This window comes from Rhipicephalus microplus, chromosome 2 (genome assembly GCF_043290135.1).
Source record: "Rhipicephalus microplus isolate Deutch F79 chromosome 2, USDA_Rmic, whole genome shotgun sequence".
Classification (NCBI taxonomy): domain Eukaryota; kingdom Metazoa; phylum Arthropoda; class Arachnida; order Ixodida; family Ixodidae; genus Rhipicephalus; species Rhipicephalus microplus.
The window spans coordinates 150,700,337-150,713,298 of NC_134701.1; positions in this window are offsets into that span (position 1 = coordinate 150,700,337).

Genomic DNA, 12,962 nt, shown 5'->3' on the forward strand with positions numbered 1-12,962 from the left:
ATGCTCTCGCATAAGAGCCAGTGAAGCGCCGGCGAGTGCGACCGGTGGCTGTCGGTGAGGAGAGGCGTACCTTTGGTGGAAGTGCTGCAAGCGCGTCGCATCGATGTTTGTCGCTTCTTGCGCGGACACCGTCCACAATAAAAAAAAGGCTTCATTTAAATTGATTGATACCGCAGCTGTGCTGTATTGTCATTTTTACTCGTCAAAATTGTAAATTCTGCAACCCAAAAGTGCACATAACACTTGTACGGGCTCGGTCGATATGACTAACCTTTGGTGGAAATCATGCCGGTAGAACACAGGGGTTAAAATCAAATTCGCTGAGGCTCATCTGGACGCATTTCGAAAGTTAAAGTTTGTGCATATTCGCACGCACTTTGTTAACTTAAAAGTACGCCTCAAACAATAGAGTGTGCAAGAATTACCAGAGTTGCGTTTCTAGCGTGACGACATCGAGTTACCGCTGTGTTCTGCTCTAACATTGAAAAGGGCGATTGCGAACTAGAGCCCATTTATTGGTCGACAACTGCGTGCCGATGTAAAACATTTACTGCCAAGTTCACAGTGACAATTCTAGTCTTCTAAACATCACAACAAATAAACACATCGTGGATGTCGAACTGATGTAAGTACGTGCGCGAAATGTAAACATATTCCCGGCCGCATATTCTATTCTCTACAAAAATTGAAGCGTTGTTGACACCACAGGAACAAAAAAAAAACGTACTAGAAAGCATAATAAGCAGCGTTGGTTTCCTTTGACCGTAAACATGTATCTCTGCGCATTCAAGAATGAAACACTACTAATAAGTGGTTTCACATACTGTCACGTGTCACCGTCATCAACTAAGCTTCCATCATTCCACCGTCATCCACCTTGCTCACTAAGCCTTCCACCAAACACGTTTTGCCTCGCCACCATGAGCCGGCATTTTCCACCGTCCCCACTATTGTCTCACCACCACCACCACCATCTGCCATCAATTTTTCCACTTTCGCCGTCATCAGTCATTATGCCCCTTACAGTTTCCACCATATCCACTAATATTTCCACCATATCCACTATTTTTTCCACCATATCCACCAACAATTCCAGCATCCACCAACCCAGGATTTTCAATAGGGTGGTAGTACAAAACTGTATTATATACACATAGCAAGCTCAGCGCTGTGGAGGCAAAAGCGCTGAAAATATTACAGGCAACAACTCACATAAATCTGCCGACTCTCCAACTGATCTACGCAGTCCAACATCGGAGGGGCACTTACGGGCAGCCTAACGGGCTGGCGAAGTGGCTGAAATGCTAGGTCTTTGGGAACCAACGCGGGAGAAGCCGACTACTAGGTCTTTGGGAACCAACGCGGGAGAAGCCGACTACGGACTATAAGACACTACTGCGGCACATTAGAACTTAAAATATTTATGTCATCCATCCATGCATCCATAAAGATCGTTAGTCAAGTGACAACACCTATGGTAAAAATTGTGCGCTGCAATTTCAAAAGTGCTTAGATATTTTCTAATATATATTTTAACTTTATTCCTTAACTACAGTTTATAGTTATGTTTTCAGTACTAATAGAGCAACTGTTTATGAGTTACATCCGGAAACCACACTATGATATATTATTATATTCAATTTACATTGGGGTATACAAGGCCTCACTCCGAGCGCATCTACACAATCTTATAGAAGTATGGCTTGAAGTTACGGTGCCATCAGCATGATAGATATCGGTAATGTTTATTATCAGTGTAAATAAACGCGCAAGCGTGACAAACGTTATTATTGACGTACAGTGGACGGCAAGCATTACGTACTCGTGTTTGTAAACAGAGACAGTATGAACTATTTCTTTAGGGCTTGCTCATGCTAAATTGTAAAACTGGTTTAGTGTTACACATGGGAAGGTGCTATCTCTAAATTCACAGGTTACTGTGAAAGCGTATTCATTACGCATCAACAATGAAGCCTATTTTTGTTTCAATGAAACTGCACGCCTTATGACATAACAAGTGCGTATTGAGAGGCTATGCCTGAATAATAAATTTACGCTACAAAGTTAGTTTCTTGAATTCAATGAAAATGTATTCTACTACAGATAGCTGTCCCATGTATGGGTGAAATAAGTAACTGTGTAAACACTATACAACCAATGTGATCACCATTATTCGATGTGTCGTTGTGCAAACCTAGGAGAATCAATGTCTTCCGAGCCTGCGAACACTAATTCGTGATGTGTTAGAACGTACCCTCTATTTGTTCACTGGGTTCACTTCACTTGTTTTATTGCGCCGTTTTTTTTTCTTGCAGAGGAGACAAATATGAGAAAGAAATGATGACGAATATAGCTCTGATTAAAGCGCACTTTTCCTTTCTTGTTCTGATTTTGGTATTTTTATTACTGTTGTTGAGACGTTTATTGGCGTACGCTTGTCGACGATGCTTGACAGCGACAGTCAATGCGGGTCCCGACTCTCTGCACGAGCTGCTCTTCTTCTTGCTAAAAAGGGCAACCCACTAGAAGGCGCTGGAGACGACGATCCACTGCTCGAAGGCTTCACCACAACTACCCCGGGTACGAAGAGGGAGCCGCCTGGCGACCTAGCAGCTGGTTACTATGAGCGGGTCGTGGTAGGCTTTGAGGCGCTCCACGTTGACAATGTCGCGCCCTCGACGGCGCATGTCCGTAGATGGTTCGATGGCTTCGATCAAGTAATTTACAGGGGAAGTGCTTTCGACGACATGGTAGGGGCCTTCGTATTTGGGCAATAGTTTTGAAGATAGGCCAGTTGAAGTGGTAGGGATCGAGAGCCAGACGAGCGCTCCAGGGAAGAACATGGGCGCAGTAGTGCTGGTGTCAGCGCGAATGCCTTTTTGCCGCTCTTGATCATGCGCTGTAAAGGTCCTTGCAAGCTCTCGACACTCTTCAGCAAGCTTGGCTGTAGCAGAAATAGGCGCCCACTCTGACGGATCTGGCTTGCACGGAAGTATAGTGTCGATGGTGTGCGACGGGTGCCTTCCATATAATAAAAAGAAAGGTGAAAAGCCAGTAGTGCTCTGAGGGGCGGTGTTATATGCGTAGGTGTCGATGGGTAGAATGGAATCCCAATTTGTGTGATCGGCGGCGACGTACTTGGAGAGCATGTCGCCGAGCGTACGGTTGAAGCGTTCAGTGAGGCCATTCGTCTGCGGATGGTAAGCAGCAGTTTTGCGGTGAACAACGTTGCACTCTTTGAGAATGGCTTCGACGACTTCAGACAGGAAGACGCGGCCTCGATCACTGAGCAGTTCCTGAGGTGGACCGTGTCGCAGCATGAATCGTTGAAGCAGGAAGGAGGCCACATCGCTCGCTGTAGCCGCAGGGAGAGCGGCAGTTTCGGCGTATCGCGTGATGTGGTCCACAGCAACAATGGCCCAGCGGTTACCGGCCGACGTTAGTGGAAATGGCCCATACAAATCGATGCCAACGCGCCCAAACGGCCTGGCAGGGCAAGGTAGAGGTTGCAGACCTACCGGCGACAGGTGCGTTGAAGTTTTTCGGCGCTGACATTCTATTTCTGCACATAGCGGTACATGCCGCGCCAAAAGTACCGTTGGCGAATGCGCTGGGAAGTCTTCAATACGCCGGAGTGCGGACATTGCGGATCAGTATGAAAGAATTCGCATATGTCAGAGCGCAGACTGCGGGGTATGACGTCACCGCCGTAATTGCGTCGGTGGAGAAGGTCGTCGCGAACGGCGAAATGGTGGGCCTGACGACGCAACGCGCGAGTGGATGGAGTGGATGGATCAGTCAGCAAGTCTATCAGTGAGGCAATCCATTGATCCTTGCGCTGTTCAGTAGCAACGGCATGAATGCTAATGGAAGAAACGGCAAGGTGAGACGCTGAGTCGTGGGCATTGTCGTCAGGCAAGGGAGAGCGCGACAGGGCGTCGGCGTCAGCATGTTGCCTTCCGTTGCGGTACAGCACGCGGATGTCGTAGTCTTGCAGGCGAAGTGCCCACCGGGCGAGACGGCCTGAGGAATCTTTCAATGATGACAACCAGCACAGTGCGTGATGGTCGGTTACTACATCAAATTGGCGACCATATAAATAAGGTCGGAACTTGGTAAGGGCCCAGACGATTGCCAGACATTCTTTCTCAGTGACGGTGTAATTAGTCTCGGCTTTTGTAAGCGTACGGCTCGCATACGCCACGACATATTCCGGGAACCCTGGTTTGTGCTGCGCAAGGACAGCGCCGAGACCGACACCACTGGCGTCCATGTGTACCTCTGTAGGGGCAGTAGGGTCGTAGTGGCAGAGTATGGGAGGCGACGTCAGTAAACGACGGAGCGTTGTGAATGCGTCGTCACACTGTGATGACCACGAATGGAGAGGCCTGTTACTACCGAGGAGCTTTGTCAGCGGCGATACGATAGACGCGAAGTTTCGGATGAAGCGCCGAAAGTAGGAACACAGTCCTATGAAACTGCGCAGTTCCTTGATGGATGTCGGCTTGGGGAACTCGGTCACGGCCCGAAGCTTGGTTGGATCGGGGAGAATTCCGTCCTTGGACACGACGTAGCCGAGTATTGTCAACTGCCGAGGTGCAAATCGGCACTTCTTTAGGTTCAGTTGCAGACTGGCGTCACTCAGACGCATTGAAACATGCCGCAGGCGTTGAAGGTGCGTGGAGAAGTCCGGAGCGAAAACGACGACGTCATCGAGGTAGCACAGGCACGTGTGCCATTTTAGGTCACGCAGAACGGTATCCATCATGCGCTCAAAGGTGGCAGGCGCATTGCACAGCCCAAACGGCATGACGTTGAATTGGTACAAGCCGTCGGGAGTGACGAAAGCGGTCTTCGGTCGAGCGTCCTCAGCCATAGGTACTTGCCAGTACCCTGAGCGCAAATCTAGAGATGAAAAGAATTCGGCTCCTTGCAGGCTGTCAATCGCGTCATCCACACGCGGTAGTGGGTACACGTCCTTACGAGTGATCTTGTTGAGACGTCGGTAGTCCACACAGAACTGCACAGAACCGTCCTTCTTCGCGACGAGAACGACAGGAGACGCCCAGGGGCTGTTAGAGGGTCGAATAACATCGCGGCGTAGCATGTCGTCCACTTGCTCGTTGATTACACGGCGTTCTGTGGGAGATACGCGATATGGACGTTGCCGTAGTGGTGGTTGTGCGTTTGTGTCAATGCGATGCGTAACAGTGGATGTGCGGCCGAGAGAAGGTTGAAAGACATCGAAAGAACAGCGGAATTCTTCCAACAGGGCCAGAAGCTGGGAGCGCTGGAACGGCGTAAGGTTGTCGGCAATGGAAGGACCAAATACATCAGCGGATGATGAAACAGATGTAGAAACAGCACTAAGCGTATTGGAACTTCGGTAGTGCGTGTCATCAGGTTGATCCATGACTTGTGCGTCTTCGATGGGTTCCACGCTGCCGAGACATTCCCCTCGCACCAACGTAACACTGTACGCGGATGAGTTCAAAACAAAAATAGTGGTGCTGCCGCGAGGTACTTGCACGGTCGCGAAAGGAGCCAGCAAACCTTTTCTGGTGAAAACACGATGAAATGGTGAGAGGAGTGCAGCGGTGTCTGAAAGACTTGCACAGTAGACCGACACCGCCACAGACGAGTTTGCAGGCACTTGCGTGTCGTCTCTGACGAGTAATTTGCTTGCAGTAGATTGACTGTCGGCCGGCGTCAAAAAAGAGAATGGTGTCACCTCTATTTCTGCTGGTGCGCAATGAATGACGGCGTCGTGGCGGGAGAGAAAATCCCATCCTAGGATGACGTCGTGAGAGCATGAAGGAATTATGATGAATTCGACGGCATACATCACGTCCTGAATCATGAGGCGGGCTGTACACATCGCTGAAGGGTGAATGCTTTGGGCGCTGGCTGTACGGAGGGAGAGCCCGGAAAGTGGCGTGGTCATTTGCGCAGTAATCGGCTAAGCTTTGCGTCCATCACAGATACGGCGGCTCCAGTATCTACAAGGGCAGATGCACGAACACCATCCACAAGCACGTCTATCACGTTCGATGGTCTTTCCTGAGGGCTTCCGCAGTTCGACAGCATCGCAGCCCTTGCCTCGTGGACTGCGACGACTAGTTTTCCTGGTCACCCTCTAGTGGACGTGGCCGCATCGGCGACAGTGAGCGATGTCGCAGAGAATGTGAGCGGCGGGTAGATGGAGCGGGGCGGGAACACGGTGATGTAGGTGGCGGTTGGTCATAAAAGCGGCTCGATTGGCTGGAAAAATTGAAGGTGACCTGCGGTCGCTGCACACGATTTCAGTAGCGTGCTACGTGACCGACGCAACCACAAGCAAAGCAGATGGGGCGATTGTCGGCAGTGCGCCATTGGTTCGCGGGTCCCATCCATGTCGAAGAACGCGATGGGCGAGCCGGCTGCTGATATAACTGCATAGTGGGCGGCACACGGGGCACGTGGATGACGTCGGTATATGTAGCCGGCACAGTTTCTCCGAAGGCCTGGGGTCTGGCGATGGTTTCGGTGTAACCAAGAGGGCCAGTCACAGGAATCGGTGGGGGTGGCCTGGCGACAACTTGGGCGTAACTGAGTGGTGTAGATACTGGAGGGGGCTGGTGATATTCTGGAACGACCTCTGCGATTTCCTGCTGAATGGCTCGGCGGAGGGGAGGCAGAAGTGTGCTTGAGGACTGTTCAGCACGTTGCGGGGAAGCAAAGGCCAGCAAAGAAACTTGGCGGGCAACTTCCTCACGCACGAATGACTTGATTCCAGCAAGCAAGGCGGTGTGATCAGGAAGTGTTGACAAGGCCGGGAGATCAGCATCACGTGAGGGTGGTCGACGGGTCATCGAGCGCTGGCGTCGCAGCTCCTCGTAACTTTGGCAAAGTGTAATGATCTCTGCCACAGTGCGAGGGTTCTTGGCCAGGAGCATGGTGAAGGCATCGTCGGCGATGCCTTTTAGAACATGGGTAATTCTGTAGGCCTCTGACATGCTCGCGTCCACTTTCTTGCACAAGTCAAGGATGTCCTCTATGTAGCTTGTGAAGGACTCACTGGTCTGCTGTGCTCGTTCACGTAACCGCTGTTCGGCTTGGAGCTTACGAACGGCAGGACAGCCGAACACGTCGACGACGGCGGTTTTAAAAGCGGACCAAGTGGGGAAATCGGATGCGTGGTTGTTGTACCACATGCCGGCCACACCCGCAAGGTAGAAAACCAGGTTGCCGAGTTTACCTGCCTCGTCCCAATGATTTGGGACGCTGACGCGTTCGTACATAGCAAGCCAGTCCTCGACGTCGGTGCCATCCGCGCCGGTGAAGACAGGAGGGTCGCGGATGCGGGGGACACCGGAACATGGCGTCGGCGCAGGAGGAAGCGTTTGCTGTGCGGCGTCTTGGTGCATGGTAGAAGGCACGGTGCGGGATCGAAGTTCCAGGGGCATCAAATGCTAACCGAAGGTGTTAGAAGGGCACACCACTCTCCACCAAATTGTTGAGACGTTTATTGGCATACGCTTGTCGACGATGCTTGACAGCGACAGTCAATGCGGGTCCCGACTCTCTGCACGAGCTGCTCTTCTTCTTGCTAAAAAGGGCAACCCACTAGAAGGCGCTGGAGAGGACGACCCACTGTTCGAAGGCTTCACCACACTGTTAACAAGTGGACATAGAGGACGACCCTTATAAGGTACTTGATGAAATTGAATCGCTAAAAATTGCCGTCCTATGGCCGGAATGTTTTCCCTTAAACATTCGCTAAAATGCAAAGCCAGCTTTATACTACTGAAGCCAATCATGAAGGAAGTGCGAAGCTGCACGGCCTGCTTTGTTTTTCATCAGTATCTATTTCTTGTTTTCTCTCTTTTTATTGCTTCTCATCCTTTTTTCTCACTTGATCAATTTCTCTTTTCACTTTTTATATCTTTGTGTCTGTCTTGTCTTGTCTTGTCTCCTAGGAGATCTGTCTAGCACTTTGTTTGTTCCTCTTTCTCATCTTTATTTCTGTCTCTTCATCACTATCTTTCTCTTTGTATAATATTATTCTCGCTCACTCTATTTTAGTTCTTTTTCTGTTTTGATGATGTCTCTCTTTCTTGCTTTCTTTTGTTGCATTTCTATCAATTTCACATATTGATTCAAGACTGTGATTCAATCTCTCTTATCCTCACCCTCATTTTCCCTTCCGAACGACTTTGTATGTAGTACGAAAACCTTTTTCTTGGGATCCTGAAAAGTGCCACCGTTTACTGTACACCACGGGTGCTCCCAAATTGAATCAGTTAGATGTAGCCTAAACGCCACATCGCAGGCTCTCTGGACTGCCCCAAGTTGATGTTGGTAGTTCGAGCTGTTGCAGCCCGAGCTACACTACAGCTTACCATGTTTTTATACGAAAGAGGGGAACCACCAAAACATGTGATCTAAATCACATGGTCTCCGGCAGTGTGGGCACCGTGAGCTGAAATCACTTGGGGATAGAGAGTGCCTTACAGTTAGATTCGGATAAGAATTAGTGTGTAGCATCCTAAGAGCCATCGCCCGCAGTCTCGTGAGCTGTTCGTGCGGTGTGAGATATACCCTACTTCCCAGCTAGAAGTATATCGTGAATTCAATAAATGTTCATAAAGTGTTACAAACCAACTGGAACCTGCACCATGACAAGGCTTCTCGTTGCACGCGGACAGTTAATATTCACGCTTGGATGTGGGTGGTGTTGTTCAGGTCCGTGAGATTTCAAATTTTGGCCTAGGTGTGCCGGGAACCAAGTGATCATGTGCATAGTTATTGAAGTGCATAGTTATTGAAGGAATACCATATGCCTCTTTGGCTGAGAAACCGGACACAAACGTTCCGACCATTTCTCTAGAGTACGAGATATGCGTTCTATTGTCAGCCATGAGTGTCAAAGCAGGAGCAATCCGCTCCGCTTCAGAAGATGTGGTAACAGTCCCGGTGGCGGACGAGATGCTGTGATTTCTGTTAACTCTTGCGACTATGGCAAGGTGAGACGAGTGTTCATGTTGTGCCGCATCTACAAGGGAGACTGATTGAGGATGACCCTTGATCTTTTTGGGGTCGCAATCATTTTTGTTCTACGCATTGCCTCATTGCGCTGCAGAAGCACATTGCGAGGGGTCGGTGCAACGAGAATATTTTCCCGTTGCTCCTCGGTGATTCGATGACTTCTCTCCTGTGCTATCACTGCATTGACCACGAATGGCAAACTTTTTTTTTCTCTCTGCCAAACAGCCGAATATTCAAGCCGTCTTGGCTCTGTTTTGTGCTTCTATATGATTTCGCCCAGCGTATCGTGCATGCCCATTTAATAGAGGTAATCTGTTATAGAAGTCATGAGAATACCGAGTACCCATCTGATGCTTCTCCGAATGAGGTTTTTTAGCTTAATTTCTCGAAGTTGTGCCACTTGTGTGTAGCGGCTACGTAGATGACTTTGCTCGCGGAGAAAGCATGGAAAAACCGGAGTAAATTATCATCTTTCAAGCCTCTTCTTCTGTCAGACATCCTCCTGATTAGTCTGAAGACCATTATCGTTTTCTTGATAATTCTATCCAACGTAACCCTTGCTAGATCCATTGGACTCGACGACCGTCCCAACATACGTATAAACTCGAATATAAAGACTTGGTTCCTATCACATGCGGCTAACCTGATATCAACATATGTAAGTGGCGTCCATCCTCTGAGCTTGAGACCTCATCTGAGGTAATAAAAAGCAGGAACTCGGACTTGAGGGTGAGCATTTCCTTTCCGTGCCTTCCAGGTATAATTTGACCTCATTTACCGCTGCTCGGATACTCGCCTGAATATTTGCTTCGCCTATACATAATATATTAAAGCATGCAAACTTAGTGCATGATATGCTAGCCTGCCTGGGTGTACAAATGGTTACAATGCTCACAATGACGGAGTACGATCAATGAATGATTGTGGGTACTCGGTCCTGAATCCTGGCTCGTCATAAATCTTCGTTTTTTTTTGTCTCTTTGTGCAATGGGTTCCCAGCAGCCGGCAAATGTAACCATCATGTGCGGGAAGTCAAAGATGAAGGAAATGCCGAAGAGAGCGCATGCTGTTTTACGACAATGTTATTTTTCTTCATGCGTCATGGACCAACAACGAGCAAACGGAGCTCTGATGTTAAAAACATAACTTCATGAATAATACAACATTGCAAGATAAAAGTATTCGAATACGGTGACTCTTGTTTTGAATATGGAAGTTTAGTATGCTCTTCGAAGTGAAGATTCTGGTGACCAGGTTTAGCATACGACCATATCAATGTTCACACGCTATGAGAAGACGTGTTTCATGGCCTGAAGTCACCAGTGTAGTTGCATGCAAAATGCAATAGATGTTGCTATTTTGACATACAAATAAATTAGCTTAACAACTTCTGCTCCTAATGTCGTTTCGTATCAGTGAACATTCAGTGTGTTCAGCAGTCAGGTAAATGAAATACTTTATTAGTTTTCTTGAAGTACACTGAAACAACAACTCACTGTACATTACTGTGGGAGAGCTTTATGCAGCTGTCCTTGACTCATCGTTCTCCTGGTCGTGTTTAGAAAAAGAATTTATTAATTTAGGGCACTTCGTACTGTACTATGAAAGGACAATGCGATAGAGTTGCCGGTATACCGTTGACAGAGTCGACGTTTTCGAGGCTCGTCTAACTTGAGTCATTCTAAAATCCTATGTCTTTGATTGCGTCACATTGAAAATTTCGGCAACCTGTGATATTAGGCTTACTTGTAGCCTAAAGTATTAGAGGTGCTACTGAAAGGAAATCAAGTTTCTTTTACACCCTAAAGCAAGTGACCGCAATACAAAGAAAGTGCTTCGAATTTTATTACTTTGATGTAACGAATTCCTTATCAAGCAGCGGAAATTATTAAGACGGATAGTTAGAAAAAAAGCCAGAAGTGTATTTCCTATCTACTGTACAAATAACATATACATAGGTATCAAAAAATCAGATAAAATCACAATGCAATGACAGGGTAAGCACAGCTCATCTGTTTCTGCCAATTTGACATTTGGTGTAACAGAGAGAATTATTCTGGCAATGTATTACATCAACTCATGGGATCCAATTGCTCCGCGTCCGTGCTGTTTTACACATAAAACATGTCGAAGATTGTGCTTTAGAATTTGCATAGACCAGCAGCAAGCCCATTTTGCAGCTGAGTGATGAGCTGACGTATCGATGTCGTTCATAGCAAGCTCCTCGGCCGGTTAGCCATTGTCTGTATTTTATATGGGCATTTCTAGTGACGCTTATAGGAAAGCAGCTGCTCCTTTGTTTAACGTGAATGGTTATTTTTTCCTGCTTTGCGAATAATGAATAGCGTGATCATGCTGGGTCCCGGTAATGAAAACCTGATAAAGTGCCGTAATCAGGCATTTCACGCTGTCTTCTTCTTCACAGATATATAATAATTATGGCCCTGGGAGGCGCCTTGAAACCAATTTGTTAGAGTGGGCATATTATGCCCCTCACATTATGTCTGTTATGTCATCAAGTAAAGTGTCGTTGTACATCAAGCCACGTAATTGTAACAATTATATTCGAGCTAACAGTCTTGTAGGCATCTTGCGTAAGTTGTCCAGAGCTCAAATGCAATTATGAAGAATGTACATAGTTATTAAAGGGAGTTTAAACCTGAGGGAATGGAAGCCATATACCCATAGAAAAGAAACACCACGTTGTAGATATAGGAAGCTTTGAAAGCTAATTCAGGCCACAAAGCGTATTTATATAAAGACATTGTGTTATAATATTCTGTGCCAACACAGTTGCTTACTCGTCAGTTACTATCGGCATTATTCTCAAAAGTACATGCACCGTGAAATTACCAAATCTGAGGTGCACAGCAAAACTCCCCTGAAGTAACATCGGAGGTTATTTTGCATGGTACCAGCTACTTCCAGTTTTATTAGTTGTCTTCGTCATATGCATAACGGTCCTTTCGGAAGTGGCCGCTATGCGGGCCAGAGTGTGCTAAAAACAGCAGAAAATGATTTCGCATGTTTGCCCAAAGGGAAACCTAATTAGGCAGTACTGGAAAACAAAACTTAAGTTCTCGTGGCGTGTACCACCGAGTCAAGCTTAGTTTGTGCCTATAACAAACAGAAAACTTTGTTATGAACAACGAACGGTGAATTAAGCGCGCGCAGAAAAGGTGGTATGTGCACTCAGGCGGCTGTCGGTTTGGCGGCGTCCATGAAGCCTTCCACTGCGTTTAACTCACATTATGTGCCCACGCCACCTCGGAGAATTAGGGACGGCTTACTCACAATTTAGTTCCCAAACTTGGGTGGCGCTACAGAGATAATCCGCTTATGGACTTTTGTACAATGTACACGTGATTTAATTTCAACGGCAGATGGATAGCCGCTATGGCTATTTCCTGCGAATGCATTTCATGCGCAACAACAAAACGAAGTAAATGGGCTTGTCAAGGCGACTATAGCGTGTTCTACTTTTTTCGCGTTTTCAATATTTGGTGCAGCAAGAGTTTAATTCTTGTTGCTAATACTACAATACTTAAAAGAAGGTAGCTGTACGTTGCTTACGAGCATGATATCCTATTTTGCAGTTGTTGGTGCAATTGCACCTAATAGGTACAGAAATATTCCGCTCCGTGACACATTAACTAATCATGTGAAATTTGCAGCCAGCACCCTATAACTACACTGAAAAAATGTACCTCGCTGCCTCATAAACAGACATTTTTAGCTGTTGCAAGACCTGAAGTAAATTTCGAAGCGCCGAAGCTCGCAGCATAGAAAGCAATGACACAAAGACTGTGTGAATAGCACTGTTTATGAGAATTTGTTTTGAAACTTCATCGATGACTGCAAATATTGCTTTGTCTTCGCGTTAATTGGGAAAATAAACATCTGTGTACACAATTATTTACCAAAGATAAATTTGT